Raw genomic sequence first — 15,389 nt, 5'->3', positions numbered from 1 at the left:
GAGTAAATAGATCTCATATCTCCATATGGATTGATACTATCCTCTGCCAATGAAAATTTTAGATTATGAGGTTCTTATTTAAAGTGTGATCAGGTTTCTTCTATCTCTTTAAGTATAGAATCATTAGCAGACATTCACATAATGTCATCTTAACTTCTATTGCATGCATGGCAATCCATAAATTGTACCAAGCTAGTGCACCTGAATAATCATTGAAGATGTGGAATAATAGGAATGTATTGAAGAACCTTATGAGGCACTTTTTTTGTTATTTTTGATCTAACTGATATCTACTAATATGAAAATTAGGGCATTCTGTTACAAATTCATGTTGTTTATGATATAGAATGTGATCATTAGGACATGCATGTATTGTTTGATACTTTATTCCAAACTGATTCATAATGTTAGATAATTCTTGGTATGAATGAGGCAAAATGTTTGATGGTGGTAAGAAAAACTCACTAGTCAACCTACGATATGCATTGTTAATATAATGAATAGTAATTGTATGCTAACATTGAAGATGAAAAAGATGACAAAAATGACATACCTTGGCATACATGACATTGCTACATTGGATATACCATTCATAACTTTTAAGTTCACCAACAACACTATAGCTGAGAGTAGAGTTGTTTGGGAGCCTTTGTATAAGAGCTCATGTGCCTTCTCAAGTAAAGGTATATCAATACCATCTTCATCATCATTATCAAATTCCCTAGTACCATCATTGTGAGCCTCTTCATCATCTACCCCAACACCATCTTCTTCAATCATGTCCTCTGGCACATTATCATCTTCTTCCATGGAAGTGTTATCCTTAGCTCAAATATTCACACCTCCATGTTCCTATAGTAGGAAATCCACATTTAGCAGTGGACAAAAATCGTGGCCCCCTTCAATGTGACCATGTTTCCTAAAATGAGTTTGGCTATTGTGATTAGAATTCTTTGATTCTTTTAAGCCCTTATACTTTTTGCAAGGATAATAACATTTATCAGGTTTTCTTCATAACTAAGTCCACAATGTAGCCATTGTCTCATTATATTTTTCTAGGTTCATATTGTCAACTGTGGTCTTTCTTCACAAGAAAATATATCTGCAAATAAATTGGACACGTTGTAGTTAATGTTTATATTTGTACATTTGGAAATTATTGATTAATATTTTCAAATGTAACTAAAATGATCCTATAATTTCTATAAGGCTTAGATGTTTGCAAAATGTGGAGTTATAGACAATGTATCTTAATTATTTGAAAAATGCCTCAAAGAGATGTCACAAGGTGAAAGTTATTTAGGTGCTATCAACAACATGCCTTGACTAATCTTGATAGAAATGACTAATGTGATTAATGCACCAACTAATAAAGATGACTAAAAGATCAAAACATATTATATAGCAATGTTTTCCTTGAGGAAAGATTATTCTAAAAATTAAATAGGGAAACCTTTAGAAGTGGCAATATGACGAATTTACCATGGTTGTTTAAGGGGAGCTTATAGTGGGGGATTCAAAAATTTGTACAACCAATAAAGAGCATGTATTCAAATACAAATTCAAAAACTAGTCTGTTACAAGGATCCTCACTGAAAATACACAAGCAAAATCAAAAAAAAAATTCTTGGCCTACTCTAGACAAGAACAAAGGCTAGCATCAAAATTTCAATCCAAGTAGCAATCCTAGAGTAGAATTAATAAATAGGCCTCTCTTCTATACTCATGAATGAGATCAAAGTTAATGGTTCTAATTTAGGTTCAATAACTCTGCTAAAAGCTTCTGGGGTTGGGTTCATCCACACACAAACATTTAAAATCACAAATTTATTCAAATTTGTAGCAGATATTAAGTTCAAAATATCACATAAGTACTAACTAAACTCAAAATACCGCACAACATCTTAAAATTAACTAAACTACCATAAATATTTAAAATACTATAATGCAAATTATTAAATGTCATGAAAAATGTCCCAATGAAATCTGCAATGTCAATTTAAAGACTCTTCAATAGTCAGAGGGAAATGTTCTAACTTCATTATTAAAATTAAGAATAATAATTTCAATAAGCACCCAAAAAGCCTCAACATCACATGTCTTCAAAAATCTCATCATCATCATCAATACTATGTTATATTCTTTCTCCCTATTGGATTTTTCCTTCTTTCCATTGGTTTTTTCCTTCTTTATCTCTATCTTTGGTTAAATCTAAACCCAAAGAAGGGGTCCCTTTATAGAAAATTTTTAGTTATTTGTTTATACAATTCCTATTTGAGTCTCACCTCTCAATCAAGTCTGACCCCCTTACTGGTGATCACCTAGTGAAGCATAACACTTCCTTTGTATCCAAAAACAATTTAGCTGCTAAAGCATAAGAGCAGAAGTATCTGCCAGCATGTAATAACCATTTCATTACCTAATAAAAGTGAGTGAAGCAATGTTTATTACAGAAGAAAAAGGTATGAATGAATGCAGGAATCCAATCTCTAAAATGTCTTAGTTCCATGATTATTTTATTGTTTCTTGTATGGCTAAATCAAAACAAGATCAATATGAATCCTAAAATGAAGAGAATGTTAGATTAGGAAAATTAAATGGAAAAATTATTTCAAGAATATGGAACGAGATGTTTCACATTTCAAATATTAAGATATCTCAAAAAAAATCTACTACAAATTTGGAAATTTCTATTATGCCCAAGGACCTAAAATCAAGTTTTTGAGATTCATCCTTTTATATTTACAACAAACACTAGGATTGAGGTATAAGACCAAGGTCAAGGTATAAGACTATCCAATAAAGTATAACACTTGAAGTGAAGACCTGGAGAAAGAATACTATATTATTCTATTTGTAATAATCTTCATATGAAGATAGCTATGAAGGAAGAAAATCAATATAAATAGGTATAATCCAATGGCTATAGATCCACTCGCGAAAGGTCCAAATATCCATGCTCTAGTCATTTTACTCTTTTCACCAAAAAAATTTAGAATCCTAGTTTCAACCAAACAAACTCAAAATCAGAGTAGATATAGATTAATAATTACAACATTTATAATAAACTCACATTCAACAAATGGGAACTTACTTGTTAAGTAGAATAAACACACTACTGAGAATAAATGTTCAGGTCACAAGCAACCATCCAATAATGACCAACCTGCCATAAATAGTAAATCTTGTCAAGGTGGCAAAAAATAAAAAATAAACTAAAAAAACTACTTTTCATGAAGCATATTAAAATTTTGAAGAAACCAAAATAAGGCTTACCCACATATAATATGCTTGAAGCCAAGAATATTCAATACTGTCAGTCAGTCACCCTCAAAAGCATTATTATAGATATGATATATTTTACCTATAGTAGAATAGAGGAAACAATAACAAAAACACTAGAGTGTAGAACCACTAAAGTTGGAACATTCTATTTTAATGTTTGTAGGAAATGATGCACATAAAGAGAGAGAGGGACAAAGGTACATGTAGAAACCAAGGCAAGAGATTAAGAATTTGACACCCCAAAGATGAATCTATGCAACCCTTGTGTAAAGTGTGATGTATGTGTGTCTTCTCATTTATATGTTTACAAAAGCAATCTGAAGGCCTTCTGAAATACTTGAAAGGGTAAGTAGTGTGTGGATTACCTAAGTAGCAAGTACATGAAGTGGTAGAGTACTGAAGCTACAAAGAAACTGCCTTGCAAAGTTTTTCATCAAAACAATAGATGTAAGCTACATCCAAAGGACCCTAAGAAAATCTTAGAAATTAGTGATAAAATAATCAATTACATACCCCAAAATCAGATGTACATAGACAAGCATGTGATTCTTAAGATAACAAGAATTATATCAAAATTTCCACTGCATTGATTAAAGACATTAAAAAAAAAAAGTGATTGCAAAGATATCTTAATATAATTTTACAATAGATAATTTAGAAAAATTTTTGGTAATATATAATAAAAAACTAGGAGCTTGTCATGCCCAAACCAATCTAGGGCAAAACACACACACAATTTTTTTTTTTAAATTTTAATCCAAAATCTAAACTAACTTAAAAAAAATTTCCAACATATTTGTGACCATCTAAAAATTAATTTATTGTTTACCATTAACATAGATGACTAGAATAAATTCAATAAATCAATATTTTAACCCAAACTTTATTTGAACTAACGTAAGTTTAAGTCCATATTAAAATCGATCTATAAAGCTCCCAATAGCATTTAGTTGATTAATGAAACATTAAAATTATTCTAATTAAGATATTCTAATTTCCAAGTTAAAACTTTTAGGATTAGAACAAAAGAAAAAGTAACCTAATAACTAAGTCACCAATCTATTAACAATTTAAAACTTATCTTAATTTGAAGGAAAACATGATAACAAAGTAATAATAATTGACAACTGACACTATATAGATCTTACTCACATTAATAATAAATTTACATAAAACTCTCTAACTCAACTCTAATAAACAAAATTTGACAACTTAAGAGTATCAATACTTACCACCCAATGTTTAAAACTAAATATGCCAATTAGTATATATAAAACATCTTATGCAATTTTAAGCACTAACCATAGTACATGTGAATTGAATATAGATATATGTGTCTAACAGCATATATGAGAACTAATCGACGCTAAGAAAAGAAAGGAACTTTAATTAAAAAGAATAATTAAACACTATCCTACCACTACCCCAAGAACTTGGCACTTGCCCTCCCCCGCCCCATATTCCAATGAGATCTTGGGCAGATCCCAAGATGCTCTGCGCGATCCTCCAAAACTGTACTGCGCAGACCCTGCTCCTCCTCCTCATTGCGTGCCAGGAAAGTCTCCTTCATAGTGGACACTTGGGGAGAGAGGGAGTCAACAAAGTTGGGTAATGTTGATATTTCTTGTGTTTGGAATGGTCGCCTCGAAATGCGCATGTCCCTTCCTTCCAACTTGGCGCCCAGGGGAAATAAAGATGTTAGTGCCTAGTACAAGTTTGCTACGCTAAGTCATGGATAGTGTGCTGTGTGGTGGGGTTTTAGGTGAAGGTTTAGTTGGGGGGGTAGTAATGTCAAAAGTTTATTAGGTGGGGGTTTCATAGGAAGTGTCAACAATAAATACTATTGCCACCAAATTATAATTTAATAATGTATATTTGTATCAACGAATTTGATAGATGATTTTATTTCATTATTATTTTTTTTTAAAGACATCAAGCAAGAATATGCTCTGTTGCCTTTGGGTCAAAATTTTGCAATTCTCATACAAATTCCAGAGAGCAAATCTGCTCTTGGAGGTGCTCTTTTTTTTTTCTAAGTAAGAATTTCTCATTAAGCTATATTGTATTGGTATTATGAAATGAATGTGTAAGGTCATAATCTTTTTGTTCTTCCTACTGTAATTTATGTTTAATCAATCATCATATGCAAGGTGTAGGTTCCTTTATATTCAGAATACAAGTGATGCATATTTCTTACTCAAATCTGATTGAGTCAATTACGAAACCTGACAATGAGGGAGTTAACCTTGTGATCACAATGTAGGATTTTTATCACTTCTTATGACTTAAACATTGAATTGGAACTTCAACATATCAAATTGCTTCTCATTAACATAATTAAAACTTGAACATTCATAAACCATGACATTATCTATGATTCTATTCTCCCATTTATATATATGCAAATTAATTTATTCTATTTTGATGAGCACTCTTACAATTGAACATTATGACCAAATATTATGAGAACCAAATACACTCAACCATTATTTTATTGGCTAACCTGATTCAAAGGCTCAGCCGGGAAAGAATCAGGAAGAAAACCCGGCTTCGTTGCCATATACAATAAGGTTTAAAAATACAATTTACAATAGGATCTCAATCCCCGTTTTCAACAATTTTATCAAATTTTCTTCATGATCAAATCAAGGAGTTTGTAATATTTTCTGAATCTTATTTTAAGAACCATGGAGGATACCAATAACTGATCAGGTGACAACCAAGCAGAACCAAAAGAACATCAAGCATGCATAGTCACACATGGTTTCCACAATAAGATTCACAATGAATCAAGACTAGGGGGAGGTGGATTCTTCCAACTGGAGAAGTCAAGCACAACACCAATTCAGATGCCCAATCGGGGCCAATAACCAAGAACTTTTGTTCTTCCATTTGAACTTGCCATACTCATACCAAGTTTGTGCTGACGGGTAGGGGCCCATAAAACCCTACCCTTTATCCCTCTTCTCATCCTGAGAAGAGACTCTACACAGGTTGGAGTCCAACTAAACAGACCTCTCCCAAAATTGGTCACTTCTGCCCTCTCCTAGGGTGAGTAATACCAAAACACCCATGCAAGGAAACTCAAAATTGCAAACATAAACAAGAAAGGAAAACAACCAAAATAACAAGGTTTACAAATCTTCCCAACATACCCACAACCATACAACAGTAAAACAACAACAAGGTAACAAGAACATGAAACAAAACAAAAAAACTGAATAAGGGACATGAGAGTTTCCTACCTTCACAAAGAGGTAATGGCAATGAACCAATTTGAGTAGAGTATCCCTCCTTCCTTCAATCTTCAAGAAATCTTCTCTAAATGTAGAGATTGGGTAACCAAACCACTAGACCAAGGAAGGCCTCTAAATAAGCCTCCAACTCAACCACCCAAAAAGGAGCAATAACTATTTCCACCCACTAGCCACACTAGAAACTCCTAACTCAACCTACACCATGGTTAAACCCTAAGAGGAGGTGGGGTAAGACAACTCATGACAACCACTTGCAATTTTCGCACAAAGGCAAAAAGGGACTTTTTGAGTGCCCTCAAAAGTCAAAGCCAGGGGCTTAGGGGTTGGAAAAGACCCCTAACCCATACCCATACCCTTTGGTTAGAATAAAAACATGCTAAAAGCATTAGGAAAGAGGTTTAGAGACAAAATAAAATCTAGGAATAAAATAGGTCCATCTAACAACTCTAACTAGCAAAAATAAGCACATAAACATTTTACGAGTGTCAAGCGACACTGAAAGAACATAATTACGAACAATAGGGTTTCCAAATTTTTTGCACATGGAGATTAGTTTTGTTCCTCCGTAGGGTTTCTCGGCTAAATATCTGCACACTCATTGCACACATCAGTAGTCCCGTAAAATCACATGTACATAAACGTATATGTATTAGAAATTTTCATCATTTAAAACATACATTAATAAAGTTTCTTCTCCCTTCATAATTCTTAACCATTTGAAATATCTTAAATCAAATCTCAATCCTACATCTACTGATTTCGTCAACATACATATACATGAACCTTAAATGACAATCATCAAATATATCTGGAAATAACATCACACAACATGAAATAATAAAATATGTTCTAAGCATCAGATAATGTCTCGACATCTCGAGTCACGGATAAAAAAAATAAGAGTAATGTATCACTATGCTACGATGGGTCAGGGTGAGGCCTCACAGAGCTCCTATAGATATGTGTATTCTAGTCCATACCCAAAACCAAAAGAATGAAGCCAGCTCAAATGCATTTTGCAAAATCACACACCAAAGAGAACACATTGTTATCCCAACCCAATTCAATGCCATAGAGACTAAGAGTAAACACAAAAGAAATTTGTAGTATTTTATACCTGGAAAAGTATGAAATGGATCAAATAAAGAAGAAACTCTAGCTTGTTAAACCAAAATAATTCATCTTGTGGCTTGATCTTTGAACCAGATAAATGTCCACTTCCAGTCACATTCTCTAGTGCAAGTCTTGTAATAACATGCTACAACTTTGTCCCCACAACAAGAAAAAGCTACAATAGACACATAATATGTGGGAAAAGAATTAATTTCATCAAGAAGCAATATTTAAAAACCTACTTCCTTGTACTTATTAAAGATATGATGTATTTGATATGCAACAAAATTTCTCATTTAATAGTACCATTCCAGCTATTGATATTTAGATATAAATTTTCCATTAGTATATTATTCATTAGAGATATAACAATCAAATTAAAACACTTTTTTAGGTTGAAATTTATTAGTGAATTCCTCCTTGTTGATTCAAAATAGTATGGATTTAAAAGAGTATGCAGTAGATCTTATTACTAACTCATTATTAATCTTAACTTTTTGGTATGAGGGGAAAGAGTGGCTCGGCTTGGATTTATTCATACTCAACATTATTAAGATTTTCTCTTTTCACTTTTTGAATTAGTCTGTAAGGAGATATTTAATCCTATTGATTTAAGAACTAACAAGATGGTACATTTTCACCATTTCTATTACCCTCAACTTGTGCTAGCTATCATTTTGTTGTTAAGAAATCATCATTTTTCCAATGCTTATACATGAACAATAAACCACTAAAACACAATGTAGACAAGATCTGAGGATCTTCCTGCTGTGAAAACTCTAGAGGATTACTACTAATAGTATATCTGAAATACACATGCAAACATAGTCACACACCTTTTCTTCTAGAGGAGGAAGAAAATAAGTAAATGTCCTTAAGATCTAATCACCCAAAAGGATTTCATCATCATCTTGCACCATTTTTAGTCCAACATTTCTTGTTATTAGGGAAAATAGAAAGAAAAATGAACCAAAATTTAAAACTTCATCACACTTAATGCTAGTTCACATTACTAAGAATCTTTAATGTACCTTACAAATCAAAATTATAGGCCATTGGAAAGATTTAACTTTTGAGTCCTTTACTGCAGATTTTTTCAATGGATATCTATGTTATAATACAACATTAAAACATTATCAACCAAGTTCATACTATTACAGTTTTGGAACAGAGATATAGCTAGGCCATATATTACATTAGTTATGATACTTATAAGGAACTACTATAAATACAATAGGTTCTCAAATTAATTTCACAACTTGGTGGGAAACCAAAACCTTTTTATGTAGTAAGCACCATTGATTAAATTTAAGTAGTCATAGTATTTTCTTCTTGATATAGCATTAATGAAATGTTTTAAGTCTACTTCAATAGATGCATTTATCAACATTTTCTTTGCCAAGTTTGGTGACTATACCCTAGTGTTTTTTCTTTTCATTTTAAAAATATAATAAAATATGAAAAATTGTTTAAGTGCATTGGAAATTATAATACAACATTAAAGCATTATCAACCAAGTTCATACCATTACAGTTTTGGAATAGAGATATAGTTAGCCATATATTACATCATTTATGATATTTATAAGGAACTACTATAAATACAATGGATTCTTGAATTGATTTCACAACTTGGTGGGAAACCAAAATCTTCGTTCAAGTAATGAAAATAGCCTATTTTTATGTAGTAAGCACCATTGATTAAATTCAAGCAGTCATAGTATTTTCTTCTTGATATAGCATTGATGAAATGTTTTAAGTCTACTTCAATAGATATATTTATCTCACATGAATTCACTTGTAGACTGCATATCATAACCAACAACAAGTTTACTTAGGAATTAGATAAGGAGAGAAATCATTAGTGAAAATAAGAAATAAATTTAATCTCCTTTTATCCTCTCTTCCTTTGCTATTATGAAGATAATTGTAAGTTGTATGAAGATAAGTCTTTCTAGTTCCTTTCTCATCCTCACACAAAATGAATGGAGGGTGTGGGATATAGAGGGGACAAAGTGCAGGCATAGATGGATACACAACGCATTGAATTTTGGGATCCAATATAATTGAAGCAACTACAATTTATGAAATTAGAGAATTGCTATAGTTCAATAGATGGAAGAACTACACTAAACAACTAGATTAATCAAATGCATGAACTATCCTTTTGTGAAATTTATCATTGAAGGATGAGAAAGGAGTACCTTGATCCTTTCTTACAACTTAGTAATTATGGTGTCTATCATTGCCATAAATTCATTATTTGGAGTAGGATGATTATTATTTTTAAGTCTTGCTCTTTGATAGTTGGAATTGGTCATAGGAATACATGGCTCAACTCCATTTTCCTTTGTGTTTGCTTTCCATATCAAATTCTTGCCAATTTTTCTACACTGTCATTCCACTCACCCTAAAGATAGAAACATCTTTATTTTCTCCATATCTTGATTCCTTCTTTGTTGTGGCATTGACATTAACTTTTCATAAATTTTCAACCGTGGATCTCCTCCAATATGTTGAACATAATTTTTATTATTATTAAATTTCATTACAAGTTGTACCTCCAAGGTGGACATGTAAAGAGGTTGGCCTATTGCCAGTGCCACAATCCTCAACTTTAACACCTATATTTATATTAGAGGTGGGAAATGGCAGTGTTGGGTCTCGCACAACTTTACACAACTCCAGTTTTGACAAGGATGAAAAAAAAGTAGATGGTGGAACTAAAGAGACACAAGATGGAAATATAAAAGAATCACAAAAGTAATAATGTAAGGTGTTGCATCTAAATTAGGCTAAGAGAAACTTGTTTATGTAATACAAGATTACAATCAAAGAAATAAAGGTTCAGTTGTTGCACCTTTGATTTTCCTATATTGACTAAATTTTGATGCCAACTATATGTTTTTATTGTGTCCTATAGTTTTTTAACCTTAATGAACACTCTTTTTACTGATATATCTATCCGTGAGTGAGAGTTATGAAAATCCTACCATTATTGAATGCATAGTCTTATTTCTAGTTTCCTTAATCAGTGTAATCAACTTCAAGATAGTTCTTTGGTAGTTTCTCCAAAATGTGGATAGTCTCAAACCATTTTTAGTAGTAACTAAGATCATGATGTTTCATTTTTCAGGCCAAACATATGTTTCAAATTCTTTTAATTAAATACCAACCACAATGTAAAGGTGAAGTCAACAACCCAAGGCATATTGAGCATAACTAAAGCAATTGAAAGTTAGACCAAGCAATCCATTATTCAAATTATCTAAGTCCAATCTACTCTGGCTGCATTTGGTCCAAGTGTTCGTAAATGCAAGGAAGTGACATTTGAAGTAGTAATAAATCAATTGAGTTATCTTTCACAACATAAGAAGCAAAAAGATTGGAACATAATAATGAAAATAGAATCAGTTGCTAAAAAAGAGTTGAACCGTGCATCACACAGCTAACTCATATATCATAAAGCCAAGTGTAAAATTCTAGTAGTTAGCTCAATGAAAGCTTTCATCTAAAAGAAATAGATATTAAACTAGTCAAACATGGACATTAGAGAAAGCTCATTGTTTCTCCATGTTTGAAAAAACTTCCAAAAAAATTATGTTGAGGTGAATAATTAATGACTTTAGGCCAACAGGGACCAAAATTTTGCTCTTTAAAACAATCATCCAAGAATTATCGAAAGGCAATTGACCCTATTCTATATACTTGGATCAAAATAGAGTGAAACACAAATTTAAGATGTCAAATTTAGGGAAAATATTCCAAATAAAAATTAGCTAAAAACAATCTTGGAAAAATCAAGATATTGGATTATTTTCATCAACGCCAATACAGATCAATAGTAATTCTGAATTTAAATCAATCTTGGAGAAACACTATTCCTAGCCCATTTTCATCAACAAAAAACATAGGTCCATAGAAAATCTGAATTCTTGAACTAAGTGGCATCAAAAGACATTAGAACAAACCGAGGCATGTGTTATGATCATAAATTTAAACTTGTAGCAAGTTTACCAAAAAATCACAGCTGTATTTCCATATATGATGATTGTTTGTTTGACAGTAATGGTTGGATATGCCATAAGTTATAAGTGGTAGTTATAGTATGAAGGCTAATTTGAAATTTTAGCCTATCTATGTATCTTTGAAAGTTTATAAATATAATAAAATATTATTACTAACCAAAAAATGAAAGAAACTTATAAAACATTATATTACTTTTGCATCATTAATATTTTCTCTATTCCTAATCACATTAAGTATATTGTATTAAAATAGATTAACTTGGTGAGGTTCATTTATATTGAATACAAAAATAATTCATCACTCTCTCCTATCACAATGAAGCAATCATGCATGTTTGAATGATGTAATGGGTGGTAGAAATATTGCTATGTCAAGGAGGCAAAGCCATCTTACTTTATAATATGTCACTTTTTTTCAATCTTTTTTTTAATGATTTCCATTCTTTTTTTAGCTTGATTGGTGGGTCCACAAGAACTATTTTTTGCAAGGCTTTGATTGCATTTTATACTCCTCTTGGCTAATGGTGTGTCCACCTTGTACCAACCACTATAAATTGCTTGAGGTCTAATTGATGATATGTATTGCTTGATAAATTTTCTACCTTTCATTATCATATACAAGTCCCTTTAATGCATTGATGGGTCTGACCAATCATGAGTCACCCCTTTTATTTTTCTCACTTGTTGCTTTCTTTTTTTCCTTCTTGTTTATCCATTCTGCCAATATATGCATCAATTTTTTTAAAATTATAATTTGTAATTTTAGATTTGTGTTATAACACCATTTAATTCCTCTCATCTTTGAAAAAGTATTGCTATTTTCTATAGTCTATAATAGTTAGGTTTACCAACACCAAGTATTTACGTCTCTAATAGTAGAGTTGACAAGTACCTGATAAACCCTTATTACAATGGCTTAAGTAATTTCCTTAATACTAATAGTCAATTGTAGAAATTATGATACTTTTATTTTGCTCCAATAATTGGTGCTCCTCTTGGCGTACAAAGTGAACTATCAAATTATTTTTCTTGATAAAAATGATTCCAGAATTGGTTTTGATTGCTTTAGATTAGAGTCAAGGTTGAGACAATGTTCTCACAAGTATACTAGCCTTGCTCAATAATGGATCCTAACCTTTTATCAATTACTAGTATTCAATGGAAGGAGAGATACCACTTCTCATTGAGATATGTATTACTATAAATTAGGTTCCTAAAGGTTTTTGTGCAGATATTTGGCAATATTATAAGTATTCATTCTTTTATGTGGTGGGAATGTTTAATTTCTAATTACTCATATCATGGACCCAATATGCCATTTTCCTCCTCATTATATGCCATTGCATAAGACTACTGAACTAACTATGTACATGTAGACTGCAAACTAGAAGAGAGATGAAACACTAGTACATATCCAGTGACTTGGATTGGGTGGTCATAGAATCTAATTTTACTTGTAATTCAAGAACCTAACCTGCCATATAGTGGTTAGCTAGTATCCTAGAAACTTCAACATAAATTCATAATTAGGTGGAGCAAAAACCTAAGCTTTCCTAATGCAATCAAATTCAACACATTCCATTAATATACACAAAATTTCCCAACTACTTGTACCATAAAAAGTATTGAAAAGAAATCAATAATACAATTGATGAAACTGAAGACAAAAGCTAGAGTGACATAAATAAGAGCAACCAAAACTCTCAATTCAATAAAATTAAGCAACCCATTTATCTTTCTAGTCTAAAAGAAACTCAGTCAGAATAGTAGATACCTTAGTTTTTTGTGAGCTTTAACATATCAGTCAGTCTGTTGTGTTTTCTTCTCATCCCTGCCATGGTTCCACTAAATTCTAAAGGTATGAAAAGATGACATTGATTTTAATGTCCCTATCCAAGGGTTACAAGTAAGAATTTTTCTAAAAACACTACATGTTATGTGTTAGTGTTACAAGTATGCATAAGGCATGGCACAAAAACAAAAACACAGGATATTAGTAGCTACAATAAGTACACTATATAGTCATCTTTTACTCTGCAAGCTCTGCCCTAAAAAAATTATGAATGGTTAAAAAAAAATTATATATTTAAAACCCTCCAAATAAAATAAACCCTAAAATGGGGTTAAACATGGGATGCCTAAAAATTACTAGAAGACCTTGACCCTAATCCAAACCCTATGTCAAATCTCCATTTACAAAATAGCACTCATCCTAAGTCTTTTCCTGTGTGTCACTTCTAGCTCATACAAATAGCCCAGGAAATTTGAAATACCAATGATGCGCAATGAGAGTAGTTGTGTTATGAGACTACCATAGAGATTATCACTCACACAAGATGAATGAAACAAGATGTGAATCCTTGTGGTCATGAGTCTTCAACCACTCTCAACACTTGACAATAGAAACAATATGTGAATCCTTGTGGTCACAAGTCTTCAACCACTCTCAACACTCAACAATAGGCATCCATGAACCATGAGTCTAAGAATATTACAGGGAGAAATAGTTAGCACATATTCACAATATCAGACCTAATTAATGTACTCAATCTCTCTCTTGAGTAAATGTATTATTAGTGGTTTATGGTTTACAATGTCCTCAACCCTGTGTTGAATAAAGACCTAATTAAACTCTCAATCAATGTGTGTGAATTAAGGTTTATGGTTTACAATGTCCTTAGCCCCACCTTGAATGAATAAAGTCTACTGTCACTCTCTTTGTAAAAGAAAATCACAAAAACACTGAAAAACATTGAGTGCTAGACAATCTAGGGGTAATTTTTAACATGTGATTCCAGCTGAATCCCTCATACATTAAATACCTAATTGCATAGTCTTAATAAATTTCACTAAACTAGTAAACCAATGGCTTTTTTAAGATTTTACTTTTGTCACCTTCCACAAATCATCCTTTCCCATATAACAAATCATTTTGTAGGGTCAAAAAGTTACCTCGTGTTGATTTCCATGGTTGAGAATGTAATTTTTTTGGTATATAACCCTCATTAAGCTAGTGTTGGTCGAAATTCAACCAACACTTAGTGTTGATCAAAATTTTGACCAAAACTCAGTGTTGCATGGATTTTTAAAAAAACATATTTTTCTTTGCATATTCTGACCAATTTGACCCCATTTTAATAATGGTCAAATTTTTTGGTCTAAAAATGGGGTCAAATGTACCAGTGTGGTAGTCACAGGTTCATTGCTTGAGGTCTACATCACCTATTTGTTGATGAAATAGTTCCTCAAAATTTCTTTGTAACTATATAAATCCATTCCATTGGTTCCAAATGTTACCTTTTTGTGAGCATAGAATAGTTTGTTAGAATCTGAAAAGATTAACAACACAAAAAACTAGTGCAAAGAGTAAATATCTAAACTATGAATGCAAATGATACAAAATCAAAATAGCATGATAGAGTTAGTCTCCAAGAGAGTAATGCAAATGCTAGAAGAAAAATAGCATTAAGAGGATGCAAAAACAAGAGATACAAATACAAGCTAGGTAGCATGCTTATATAGGCTAGGAAGAGGGAGGAGGTGGCAACACCAACCAATGAGGAGCAACCATCTATCGGACTAAAGATAGCAAAGTATCTTCTCAAGATAGCTAATGGATGCACAAATGTAGGAAGGTGACACCTCACAACCATTCACCTAATAAGACATGCTTTATTAACCTAAGCAAGATTATTAAAAGTGTAGGA

This window comes from Cupressus sempervirens, chromosome 7, assembly GCF_028749045.1.
Source record: "Cupressus sempervirens isolate cs-2001-9-10 chromosome 7, ASM2874904v1, whole genome shotgun sequence".
In the NCBI taxonomy this organism is placed as follows: domain Eukaryota; kingdom Viridiplantae; phylum Streptophyta; class Pinopsida; order Cupressales; family Cupressaceae; genus Cupressus; species Cupressus sempervirens.
The sequence above is the reverse complement of the archived record's forward strand: the minus strand, read 5'-3'. Positions refer to the sequence as shown.